This window comes from Melozone crissalis, unplaced genomic scaffold (assembly GCF_028551555.1).
Source record: "Melozone crissalis strain CALT ecotype California unplaced genomic scaffold, PUWL_Pcris_2 ptg000537l_1, whole genome shotgun sequence".
In the NCBI taxonomy this organism is placed as follows: domain Eukaryota; kingdom Metazoa; phylum Chordata; class Aves; order Passeriformes; family Passerellidae; genus Melozone; species Melozone crissalis.
Window position 1 is genome coordinate 16,318 of NW_026536235.1, and position 12,519 is coordinate 28,836.

The window sequence follows — 12,519 nt, forward strand, 5'->3', positions numbered from 1 at the left end:
CAGGTGTTGTTAGCACTTGTTTCAGCAAGTTTAGGAGGCAGTACCTTCCTGGCTTTTGGATGTTCACCTTGCTTCTCTATTGCTTCTGTAAGGTGGTCAATAAATTTTAGAAAGCATTCCACAGGTCCCTGGAGAATGTCTGTGAAATCTAGAGTAGATGTTTCTCCATTGGGTGTCTGCATGAGAGCTGTCTTTTCAGCACTTTTATCTCTTCTAACAGAGCTCAGGGAAGGTCTATTGAATGAGGCTAAGTGAAATCTTCCTCACTGGCTAGATGGACTAATGTTATGTGTGTCCACCAGTCTTCCCTAGGATAGTCTTTTAATAGTTGTTTTATTAGTTTTTTCCCCATTTCTTCCCACAGAATAATTTCAGTGGGAGAAAGTAGGATGTGTATAAAACGGAGCAGATCGTGAGGCACCATAACATGTGCAGTGAAGATGGCATTTAACAAATTATTAAAGTACGGTGAGCGCCTCCCATGGTCTTTCGCTGCTTTACAAAGATCTTTCATCTCCCGTGTGGGACAGCTTCCCATCGGGGGTTAGCCCCCCTCTGGTACTGCACCGGTGCTGCTTGTACTTTAGCTACCAATTCCCAGTCCCCCTCTTCAGCCGCCAGCTTCTCCATCCTCTGCCAAGAATCCTCAGGCTCATGCTGAAGGTGGGATGAACCTTCCCTCTCCTCTCCAGAAGAGGGAACTTGTTCTTCGGCAGAGGAGCGGGGCCTTGGGGTGACTGGCCAGGCCTGGTGTTGTGGGCCTTTGGTAGCCAAGATGGCGGCCTTCCGGTTACCGCCCCTCACACTTCCAGCTCCGACAGTGTGGGATCCACAAGGGGCCGAGTTGGAGGGGGTAGGGCAGCGGCTGTAGGCAAGGAAGCTCTGGATCCCAATGCAGAGGTGGTTCCTGATGCAGGGATAGGACCCAAACAGGGGGAGGACCCGATGAGCCAGCCGAGGGTGGGAGGGAGTTTGACATTGACAACCCCCTCCAGAGGAGGGACTCCATTTTGTGAGCTATCTGAGGGGGATCCAGTGAGGAGAGGTACTGTAGAATGGGTTAGGGTAGAATCCAGGCCTGTGTGATCACTACAGACGTGGGTAGGGGGTAGGGAAGGAGGGGAGATGGCAGACAGCAGGTGGCTTGTCTGTGCTTTACAGCAGTTTCCGTCTCTCATCCTATTGGTGTCAGAGGGTTCAGGAATGCGGGGGGCAGAACTCAAAGACTGGATTGAATATTAGAACTTTGAACCCTTGAGAAAACTTCATAAATCATATGAAAAATTTGGTAAAATGTTGCGACTCTTATCACTCCCTGAGTTTTCTAAAAATAGAGACTTTCCCTAACTCAGTCCCAGAATGCTATAAAACGAACAGAATACACAGAAATGTCTGGGAACTCCGTAAACAGCCAATGAACAAATGACTTCCAACTTCCCTAAGTAAAAGTCTTCCACTCTGCAAGGAGAGACTACCTAACTGGAACATATATGTCCCTCTCATCTTTGGATAATTTGATACCCAGAGCTGCCCCTGATGTAAAGGGTGGCCCACCCACAGGACTAAAAGATGACCCAAGGATCCTGCACTGCAGGTGGCTGTCCCCACATTCACTGCTCTGGTGGCACGGGATGCAGATGTTTCACAATGTCCCCTGAGCTTCACCAGCTGAGCCGGCCCTGTTGCTGCTGCAGGGTGCCAACGCTGCATTCAGTAAGCCCTGATAAAACTGATAAAACATTGCATTGAAAGGGCTGCCTGATTTTACTTTAATTTGTCATTTTTGTCGTGAGGTATTATAGTTCCAGTAATAGGCCCCTGGGCATCCACAACCTTGCGTTCTCCTGAGATATCATTGTAGTGAGGAGCTCAGCAGTGCTGAAAGCAGAAGCCTGTCCTTTCTGTTCCCTTTGGGATGGCAGTGAAAGTGCCCTGAGCGCACATTCAGAGGCACCTTCATGGCTTCTCATGCCACGACACCAAAACTAAATGTGCAAGGTGACTTCCTTGAATGACATGTAGTCCTTTGAAATATCTACAGGAAGTGGTCTGGAAATGCTTTCTGAGCCTGCTCCTTGGGATCAGCTGTGAGGGGCTGAGACTGGCCTGAGCCCGGTGCTGTGTCCCACTGGGAGCAGCCCCACAGGCTCACATGCAGAGCAGGCACTGCCACAGGCGCTGGAGATCTCACCTGCCCTGCAGCCACCATTGTCAAGGTGCTGTAAACCTCAGCTGGTGCTGACTTTCCCCTTGGATCCCTTGGTTTAGTCACTATGGGGAATTTCTTTCCTGAAGCCCGTGGTATTTCCCGCTGGCAGGTGTGATGGGGATGCTCGGGGAGTGTGGGGCTTTGAGGGCAGCTGCCCGGGCAGGGGCTGAGCTCGGGGCCCTGTTGGGTCCATGGCCCCCAGCAGCAGCAGCAGCACCAGCCGCAGGGCCCAAAGCCCCGTGGCCCCTGCCCGGCACAGGCTGCCCCGTCCCTACAGCTGTCACCCGAGTGGGGCCCAGGGGCCAGAGGCCGCTGGCAGCAGCAGGAATGCGGGCAGGCTGAGGATGCCCTGGCTTGACTTTTGTCTCTGGAACAATGCGGACTCAGAGCAGTGCAGAGCAGGCTGGGAAGCAGAGACCAGGGTCTTTGGAGGCTGCAAGGCTTAAAGATCAGCCGCTGCAGCATCCCAGATGTAGCTGGCCCAGTTCCAAGGCTGTGATGGCCTTGAGAGCGTGCAGGTGGATTTTGCATGGCTGTGGCCTGCTGGCGACTCTGGGCCCAGGAGTGCCTGTGGCTGCAGCAGGAATGGTGGCTGAAGGTTTGCTGGCTGCTTTGGTGGCATGGCTGCAGGGGCCAGTGCTGTGAGCCCCCTGTGTGAGAGCTGAGCTCTTGGGGACAGCGCTGTGCCGCAGGCCAGGAAGAGCAGCAGTGCCCAGTGGCAGGAGTGGTGTCAGTGGGAGCCCCTGTGCACAGGGACCCCCAGCCCCGGGGTGGCCGTGCCAGCACCAGCAGGGACCTCCAGCCCTGGGAACGCGGAACAAGTGGAACCCACAAGTGTGCAAAGGCTGCCTGTGCCCAAAGGAATGGCCGAGAGAAGTCAGGTTTTAAAAAGAAACAGGATTTATTTGCCGAAGATCAGCAAATCTAGGATTCACAGAAGAAGTTTCATTGTGACAATCGTTATTACAACCACAGGAATAATGTACAGAACATATTTACATGAGATCCGATGGGCTAACAATCTTCGAAACATATTTACAAATAACTTCCAACGCAGTGAACGTATTTACAAAGCAACTTCTGAATTCTGAAACGTATTTACAAAGGCATCGGAGCAGTGCCATCATGTGCATGAGTCCTGTTAGAAAGGAAGCAGCGGAGCTGGACTCAGCTGGCAGCACTGGGCCCAGCAGTGCTGGGAGCTGGGCCCCAGGGGCTGGGCCGGGGCTGGCAGGGCTGGCGTGGCCCCAGGCAAGCGCAGGGCAGGCCGGGGCTGGTGCTTGTGGCAGCACAATCCAGGCCCCCTGCGGGCACCGTGTCCCTGAGCGGGGCCATCCAGCCCTGCCCCAGCCTGGTGTCAGGTGACCCAGTGTGTTTGTGGGAAGGGCGTGGGAAGCATCTGCCTGTCTTACCTGTGGGGCTCCATCTTCATCCAAGGACCATGGGCTCCTCCTCATTCTCCTCGTCAACTTCCATGTCCTCGTTGTCATCCTCCTCATCGACTTCCATCTCCTCGATGGTGTCCTCCTCGTCTACTTCCATGTCCTCAACAGTGGAGGACATGGAAGTAGAGGAGGAGTCCACCTCCATCATTTCTTCCTCATCCAGGCCCAGGTCCACTTCCATGTCCTCCACGGTGTCTCTGTCAGTCTGCAAGGGGCAGCACAATCTCCCAGTGGGCTTCCTGTCCCACACCATCCATTCCCACATGGCGGCAGCCTGCCCAAGCCGGGTGCCCCCTGCCTGGCATGGCACTGTACCTCCATTGGCACAGCAGAGCACATTGTGCTGGGATTGGCGCTCCAGATCAGGCAGCAGGAAAAGCCCAGGCAGCAGCAGCACCTCAGCACTGGGGGTCAGAGCGCAGGGTGAGCAGCAACTGACCCTTGGCAGCCGGGGAAGTGTCTGCTGTGCTTGTTTCCAGGTCCTGGACGTTCCACCTGGAACCCTCTGGGAGCTGTGATGTCACTGATGTTTCAGGGCTGCTCCGCAGTGAGAGATGGGGATGGCAGAATGATCAAATCATTTCAATGGTTTGGCTTGGAAGGGACCCTAAAGATGATGTGGTTCCAAGCTGAGCAAGCTCCCAGCACAGCAGGTTGCTGTAGCCCCTGTCCCACCTGGCCTTGGATGTTGCTGGGGATGGGGCATCCACAGCCTCTGTGCACTGGTCCCTGTGTCAGGGACAAGCACCCTGAGAGTAAAGGACTTCTTCCCATCATCAAATCTCCTCTACCTCTTGCAGTTTGTTCCCATTCCCCCTTGTCCTGTCACTACAGTTCCTGACCAAGAGTCCTCTCCCACTTCCCTGTGGGTCAGGCTGTTCCTGCAGGGTCACACGTGTGGCTGGACCTGCATACAGGACAGGGAAGCCAAGTTCCCAGTCAGAGAAAATGGGGAAAGTGACACGAGAGATGAGAGAAGACGGGAAATGTAGAAAAATGCAAGGCGTTGGTTTGGGTGGGCAACAGGATTCATGCCTGGTATTAGAGGCCAGGTTCTCTGGTGCACTCAGTTCCTGTGTTGCTGCCTGTCTACACCCAGCCTCTGTGAGCGACCTGCACTCCTAGCGCTGGGAGCACACTTGCTTAAACTGCTGGTGAACGAGGTGAGAGAAGGATCCTTGTGTGGAACTCCAAACACTGTGGATTGCCCTGAAGAGGGTCTAGGAAGGGAGAAAAAAGGGGCTGGGCACACAGATGGAAAATGGGGGGAAAATCAGAGTAGCATTGCAGTGAGCCAGGACCAAAACGGTAGAATAGAGGGGAGAACCTTCCAGCGGGTGTACATATAAGGAAAACACAGCAGTTCAACTCGGTGATATGAACAAACGTGCTGTATCATCCGGAGCCTGCAGATGCCCATGGTCGGCACCATTGCATTCAGAGCGGTGTCTCTCTTTTTCCTTGGTCACTTTGCCCTGAGGTATTACAGTTCCAGTGGTAGGCCCCTGGGCCCTCACAACTCCCCCCTTTTTGTTGTCTATAAAGAAGGCTCCTGCCATAGAGTTTTGCAGGCATTTAGCAAAATAGGACGAAATAACCAACACAATGAATACAATAAACAAATTCCACACAAGAGTCTTAACTAAAGATGAAAGCCAGCCTTTCATCTCCCCTTTGTTTGGAAAGTCCAGTGAACCAGTCGTAGTTGCCTTCCATCTGGATCGTTTTTCCTTGATCTTTTAGTAGCTGGATGCCCTGGTATACTGACTCCCTATGTGACAACAGGTAGAAAAAACACATGCCTTCAAAAGCCTGACAGGCATGGCCATGGACAAGAAATTGTGGCTTGTCTGTGGAAGCGCCCAGCTGAAGGCATGCGGCTCAGTGAGGAGCATCCAGATTCCAGCTGCAGCGGCAACCAATGGCAACATCCTCTGACTTTAGCTAATTTAGTATCTGGAGGCTTGGGTGTCCTAAAAGTAAACAGATAAAGTGAGTAGAAGATGAAATTTAAGTTCTGGTGCCACTAAACTTTCTCTTCTGTAAGCCAAGGGTGTGAACACAGCTTATTAGAAGAATCACATATCAATGCTAAAATATAATTTTTACAAATGTTAATTCATATATCCTGGTTAGTGGTGTCTGAGCTATCTTGGTCTTGGTGTGTGTGGTCAATGCTGCTTAGGAGATCTTCTTCTGTCCTTTTTCTTCTTCTTTTCCAGGCTGCTGCTGTCCCTCTTAGGCTTCCATTCTGTTCTTCTGGTGGTGGCTCTGGTGTTTGCCTCACCGTTCCCAGAAAGAGTTTTTATGTGTTTTGCTGGGATCAATCTTAGGAGTGTTGCTGTAAAGACAAGGGCATCTTCTCTTCCCCAAGTATTTAATGGGAAAGGGCCCATAAATTTGTTTAGATTCAGGGTCTTTGATCAACACAGGTGGCTGGTCTTTTAATTGGGCTGCAGTTGAATTAGTAAACTGCCTGATGACTGGGGGAGTTGGCTCCATAAATGAGTTGTTCAAAAAGTTGAATACATAAAAGGCCTTGGCCAGTCTTTCAATGGAAGATAATATCTGGACTACCCCTCTCAGTTGATCAAGGATCCTTTTGATGGATCAGTGGGCCCTCTCGGCTATGGACTGTCCTGTGGTGGAGTATGGCATGCCTGTGACATGTTTTATACCCCAGTGGTCAGAAACTTGTTTGCATCAGTGTGAGGTATATGCAGGAGCACTATCACTTTTAATTTCCTGTAGAAGTGCTCAGGTGGAAAAAACTAAAAAGTAATGTTTTATAGCCTCTTCTGATTTTTCACCAGCATGGGCAGGGGCAAAAATCCCACTGGAAAAGGTGTCGATTGAGACGTGGAAGTATTTTAGTCTGGCAAAAGGGGCTTAGTGTGTGATGTCTGATTGCCAGATGTGGAGACTCTCTAGTCCTCTTGGATTGACTCCAGCTCTGAGAGAAGCAAGGCCATGTTCCTGACGATTTGGGCAGGTGGCTACAATGGATCTTGCCAGGTCTCAGGTGATTTTGAACATCCTGTGCAGCACAGAAATGGTTTGACGGTAGAATTGGTGGCTGATCTTTGCCTGTTTAAAGACTGTCTAAGGCATATTGCAGTGTTTCAGATGTTTGAAGTAGGCAATTGAGGTGCTCTGGAGTGAGAACTAAGTATATATTCACAAGGTCTGTTCCTGCAAGGGAGCACTGATGTTTTCTAGCTTTCCTGATTAGTTGTGTAATAACTTTCTGTTGGATTGTTATCATTTTAGTAGGTTGGTGTGCTCTGAAGACACATTCAATTTGTATTTTGGGATCTGAGATAGTATAGTCCTCCTGAAACAATAATGTATGGAATTTTGGACTTACACCAAGCATTGCCAGGGAGAAAGGAAAATCAGGGTGGTGTCTGTGTGCCTGTTTAGTTTGAATCACCCAGGATACCTTTTGTACAGCTGCTTTTGCCTCCAGTGTCAGTGATCACGGGAATCAAGTCCTTCACTGCCTTTAAGGAGCAGCAGGAACAGTGGCACGAGATCTTCTGTGGTGATTCCCAGCAGTGAGCGTACCCAACTGATGCTTCCACAGAGCTGGTGGAATTCATGCAGAGTCTTTGGGTTGTCCTTGATGTGCAGTGTTTAGCCTGTGATGGTTCTCTCTGTGCTTTTTAGGCCGAGATACTTCCAGGGGGCTGTCTTTTGGGCTTTACCTGTTGCAATCTCAAAACCTTTCTGCTGTACCGCAGTGATGACATCCTGTACTGCAAAGTCCAAAATGATCAGAGCTTCTGCACAAACTAATATATGGTCCATGTAATGAAAAATGATAGCATTAGGACATCTTTTCTGGCTTTGCGAAAGAATTTGGGCTGCAAGGCATTGACAAGTAGTTGGGTTCTTCTTCATTCCCTTGAGGCAATACAGTCCACTGGCACCTCTGTTAAGGTGCTTGTCGATTTGGGGACGGAAAAAGCAAACAAGGGGCTTTCGTTGGCGTGCAAGGAGAAGTCAAAAAAGCAGTCATTTAGATGTATAACAAGTATCTACCAGTCTCGGGGTATCATGGAGGCTGAGGGCAGGCTGGACTGGAGGGCACCCATGTCCTCGATGACCTCGTTGATTTTCCTGCGGTCCTGCAGCAGCCACCTCTTGTCTTTGCCAGGCTTTTGTATGATAGTGACAGGTGCATTGCAGGGGGTAGTAGATGGTACAGTGTGGCCCACAGAGAGCTGCTCCTGCAGGTGGGACTGCAGGGCCTTTAACTTTCTGCCTGAGAGGGGCCACTGATCCACCCATATGGGGTCGTTGATCTTACAGGTTGACTGAAGTGTGGCGCGCTGCTCTGTGGCCCCGTGTGGAAATCCTGAGGTATTGATAGGATCTCTAGCCCTGTCCCCCATTGGGACAAGAGGTCTTCTTCTCAAATTGTTATTGGTGCCTGGGTGATGAATGATCTTACTGTAGCAAGTGTGCCCTCAGGACCTTCCATGCAGATGGTACCTTGACTCCAGAAGCCGGTAGTGGCTCTCTCGATGGCTTAAATTACCCCAGCAGCTGGAACCAGGGGCCATTCTTTTAACCAACCAGAGCAGGAAATTATGGTGATGTCAGCTCCTGTATCTAATAGTCGTGAAAGACATCTCTTTCTCCCTTTACATGACAAAGCACACTTTAGAATGGGACTGTTTCTGCCTGTTGTCTGTGCCCACATCACCATTGGATCAGCTGGTGTGGTGATCATGTCCCGTCGGAGGTAGGCACTGGCTATAACTGTTCCTTTTGGAATGAAAAGGGGAGGGTCTAAGCATAGAGCCTGGAGAGTTATCTCCTGCAAAGACGTCAAGGCGAGTACCTCAGGTAGTATAGTTAGTGTCTCCATCCCTTCCCCAGTGTTGGTTTAAATGAAAATGTTTTTGGGCCGTCCTTGAGGCCTGTGTTTGCCTCTGGGAATATGGTGAACATAAATATCGTGGATTGGAATTGAAAAGGCGCTTACTAGCTGCCTTTAGGTTCCAGGGCAGAGCTGTCTTCTGTTGAGTTTTCCGCAGTGATCGAGCTGTCCCGCTGGATCTGAGAAGGTTGCTGTGCTGGTTCTCCACGATGTTGGGGAGAGTAGGGCAGAACGACCTCGCATTTGGTGTCATCGTGCAGGGCCTTTCTGTGTCTGTGTGGGGTTTCCCGCAGGCCAGCGGTTTTGCTGATGTTGTAAAGCGTGTGGACGAGGGGGGCAGTGAGGACAGTGGCTGTGACAGCTAGAAGGTCCCTCGTAATAGCCTGTATTTTTACAATTCTATTGAGAATGCCTCATCTCTGCACATTTAAAGCAAGGTCCTTTTTGATGTGTGTGCCAGGGAATAACCTGGGAGGCTACTAGCACCTCTACTACACCGTGACAGGAAGCATTATCTCGGCTAGCATCACAGTATAAGGATGCCCTAATGGTGCGTGCCACAACCATTTGTGCAATGGTAGGCTATCTGTTGAGGGGTAGAGAAGTTAAAATGTCTTTACAGGTGTTGTTAGCACTTGTTTCAGCAAGTTTAGGAGGCAGTACCTTCCTGGCTTTTGGATGTTCACCTTGCTTCTCTATTGCTTCTGTAAGGTGGTCAATAAATTTTAGAAAGCATTCCACAGGTCCCTGGAGAATGTCTGTGAAATCTAGAGTAGATGTTTCTCCATTGGGTGTCTGCATGAGAGCTGTCTTTTCAGCACTTTTATCTCTTCTAACAGAGCTCAGGGAAGGTCTATTGAATGAGGCTAAGTGAAATCTTCCTCACTGGCTAGATGGACTAATGTTATGTGTGTCCACCAGTCTTCCCTAGGATAGTCTTTTAATAGTTGTTTTATTAGTTTTTTCCCCATTTCTTCCCACAGAATAATTTCAGTGGGAGAAAGTAGGATGTGTATAAAACGGAGCAGATCGTGAGGCACCATAACATGTGCAGTGAAGATGGCATTTAACAAATTATTAAAGTACGGTGAGCGCCTCCCATGGTCTTTCGCTGCTTTACAAAGATCTTTCATCTCCCGTGTGGGACAGCTTCCCATCGGGGGTTAGCCCCCCTCTGGTACTGCACCGGTGCTGCTTGTACTTTAGCTACCAATTCCCAGTCCCCCTCTTCAGCCGCCAGCTTCTCCATCCTCTGCCAAGAATCCTCAGGCTCATGCTGAAGGTGGGATGAACCTTCCCTCTCCTCTCCAGAAGAGGGAACTTGTTCTTCGGCAGAGGAGCGGGGCCTTGGGGTGACTGGCCAGGCCTGGTGTTGTGGGCCTTTGGTAGCCAAGATGGCGGCCTTCCGGTTACCGCCCCTCACACTTCCAGCTCCGACAGTGTGGGATCCACAAGGGGCCGAGTTGGAGGGGGTAGGGCAGCGGCTGTAGGCAAGGAAGCTCTGGATCCCAATGCAGAGGTGGTTCCTGATGCAGGGATAGGACCCAAACAGGGGGAGGACCCGATGAGCCAGCCGAGGGTGGGAGGGAGTTTGACATTGACAACCCCCTCCAGAGGAGGGACTCCATTTTGTGAGCTATCTGAGGGGGATCCAGTGAGGAGAGGTACTGTAGAATGGGTTAGGGTAGAATCCAGGCCTGTGTGATCACTACAGACGTGGGTAGGGGGTAGGGAAGGAGGGGAGATGGCAGACAGCAGGTGGCTTGTCTGTGCTTTACAGCAGTTTCCGTCTCTCATCCTATTGGTGTCAGAGGGTTCAGGAATGCGGGGGGCAGAACTCAAAGACTGGATTGAATATTAGAACTTTGAACCCTTGAGAAAACTTCATAAATCATATGAAAAATTTGGTAAAATGTTGCGACTCTTATCACTCCCTGAGTTTTCTAAAAATAGAGACTTTCCCTAACTCAGTCCCAGAATGCTATAAAACGAACAGAATACACAGAAATGTCTGGGAACTCCGTAAACAGCCAATGAACAAATGACTTCCAACTTCCCTAAGTAAAAGTCTTCCACTCTGCAAGGAGAGACTACCTAACTGGAACATATATGTCCCTCTCATCTTTGGATAATTTGATACCCAGAGCTGCCCCTGATGTAAAGGGTGGCCCACCCACAGGACTAAAAGATGACCCAAGGATCCTGCACTGCAGGTGGCTGTCCCCACATTCACTGCTCTGGTGGCACGGGATGCAGATGTTTCACAATGTCCCCTGAGCTTCACCAGCTGAGCCGGCCCTGTTGCTGCTGCAGGGTGCCAACGCTGCATTCAGTAAGCCCTGATAAAACTGATAAAACATTGCATTGAAAGGGCTGCCTGATTTTACTTTAATTTGTCATTTTTGTCGTGAGGTATTATAGTTCCAGTAATAGGCCCCTGGGCATCCACAACCTTGCGTTCTCCTGAGATATCATTGTAGTGAGGAGCTCAGCAGTGCTGAAAGCAGAAGCCTGTCCTTTCTGTTCCCTTTGGGATGGCAGTGAAAGTGCCCTGAGCGCACATTCAGAGGCACCTTCATGGCTTCTCATGCCACGACACCAAAACTAAATGTGCAAGGTGACTTCCTTGAATGACATGTAGTCCTTTGAAATATCTACAGGAAGTGGTCTGGAAATGCTTTCTGAGCCTGCTCCTTGGGATCAGCTGTGAGGGGCTGAGACTGGCCTGAGCCCGGTGCTGTGTCCCACTGGGAGCAGCCCCACAGGCTCACATGCAGAGCAGGCACTGCCACAGGCGCTGGAGATCTCACCTGCCCTGCAGCCACCATTGTCAAGGTGCTGTAAACCTCAGCTGGTGCTGACTTTCCCCTTGGATCCCTTGGTTTAGTCACTATGGGGAATTTCTTTCCTGAAGCCCGTGGTATTTCCCGCTGGCAGGTGTGATGGGGATGCTCGGGGAGTGTGGGGCTTTGAGGGCAGCTGCCCGGGCAGGGGCTGAGCTCGGGGCCCTGTTGGGTCCATGGCCCCCAGCAGCAGCAGCAGCACCAGCCGCAGGGCCCAAAGCCCCGTGGCCCCTGCCCGGCACAGGCTGCCCCGTCCCTACAGCTGTCACCCGAGTGGGGCCCAGGGGCCAGAGGCCGCTGGCAGCAGCAGGAATGCGGGCAGGCTGAGGATGCCCTGGCTTGACTTTTGTCTCTGGAACAATGCGGACTCAGAGCAGTGCAGAGCAGGCTGGGAAGCAGAGACCAGGGTCTTTGGAGGCTGCAAGGCTTAAAGATCAGCCGCTGCAGCATCCCAGATGTAGCTGGCCCAGTTCCAAGGCTGTGATGGCCTTGAGAGCGTGCAGGTGGATTTTGCATGGCTGTGGCCTGCTGGCGACTCTGGGCCCAGGAGTGCCTGTGGCTGCAGCAGGAATGGTGGCTGAAGGTTTGCTGGCTGCTTTGGTGGCATGGCTGCAGGGGCCAGTGCTGTGAGCCCCCTGTGTGAGAGCTGAGCTCTTGGGGACAGCGCTGTGCCGCAGGCCAGGAAGAGCAGCAGTGCCCAGTGGCAGGAGTGGTGTCAGTGGGAGCCCCTGTGCACAGGGACCCCCAGCCCCGGGGTGGCCGTGCCAGCACCAGCAGGGACCTCCAGCCCTGGGAACGCGGAACAAGTGGAACCCACAAGTGTGCAAAGGCTGCCTGTGCCCAAAGGAATGGCCGAGAGAAGTCAGGTTTTAAAAAGAAACAGGATTTATTTGCCGAAGATCAGCAAATCTAGGATTCACAGAAGAAGTTTCATTGTGACAATCGTTATTACAACCACAGGAATAATGTACAGAACATATTTACATGAGATCCGATGGGCTAACAATCTTCGAAACATATTTACAAATAACTTCCAACGCAGTGAACGTATTTACAAAGCAACTTCTGAATTCTGAAACGTATTTACAAAGGCATCGGAGCAGTGCCATCATGTGCATGAGTCCTGTTAGAAAG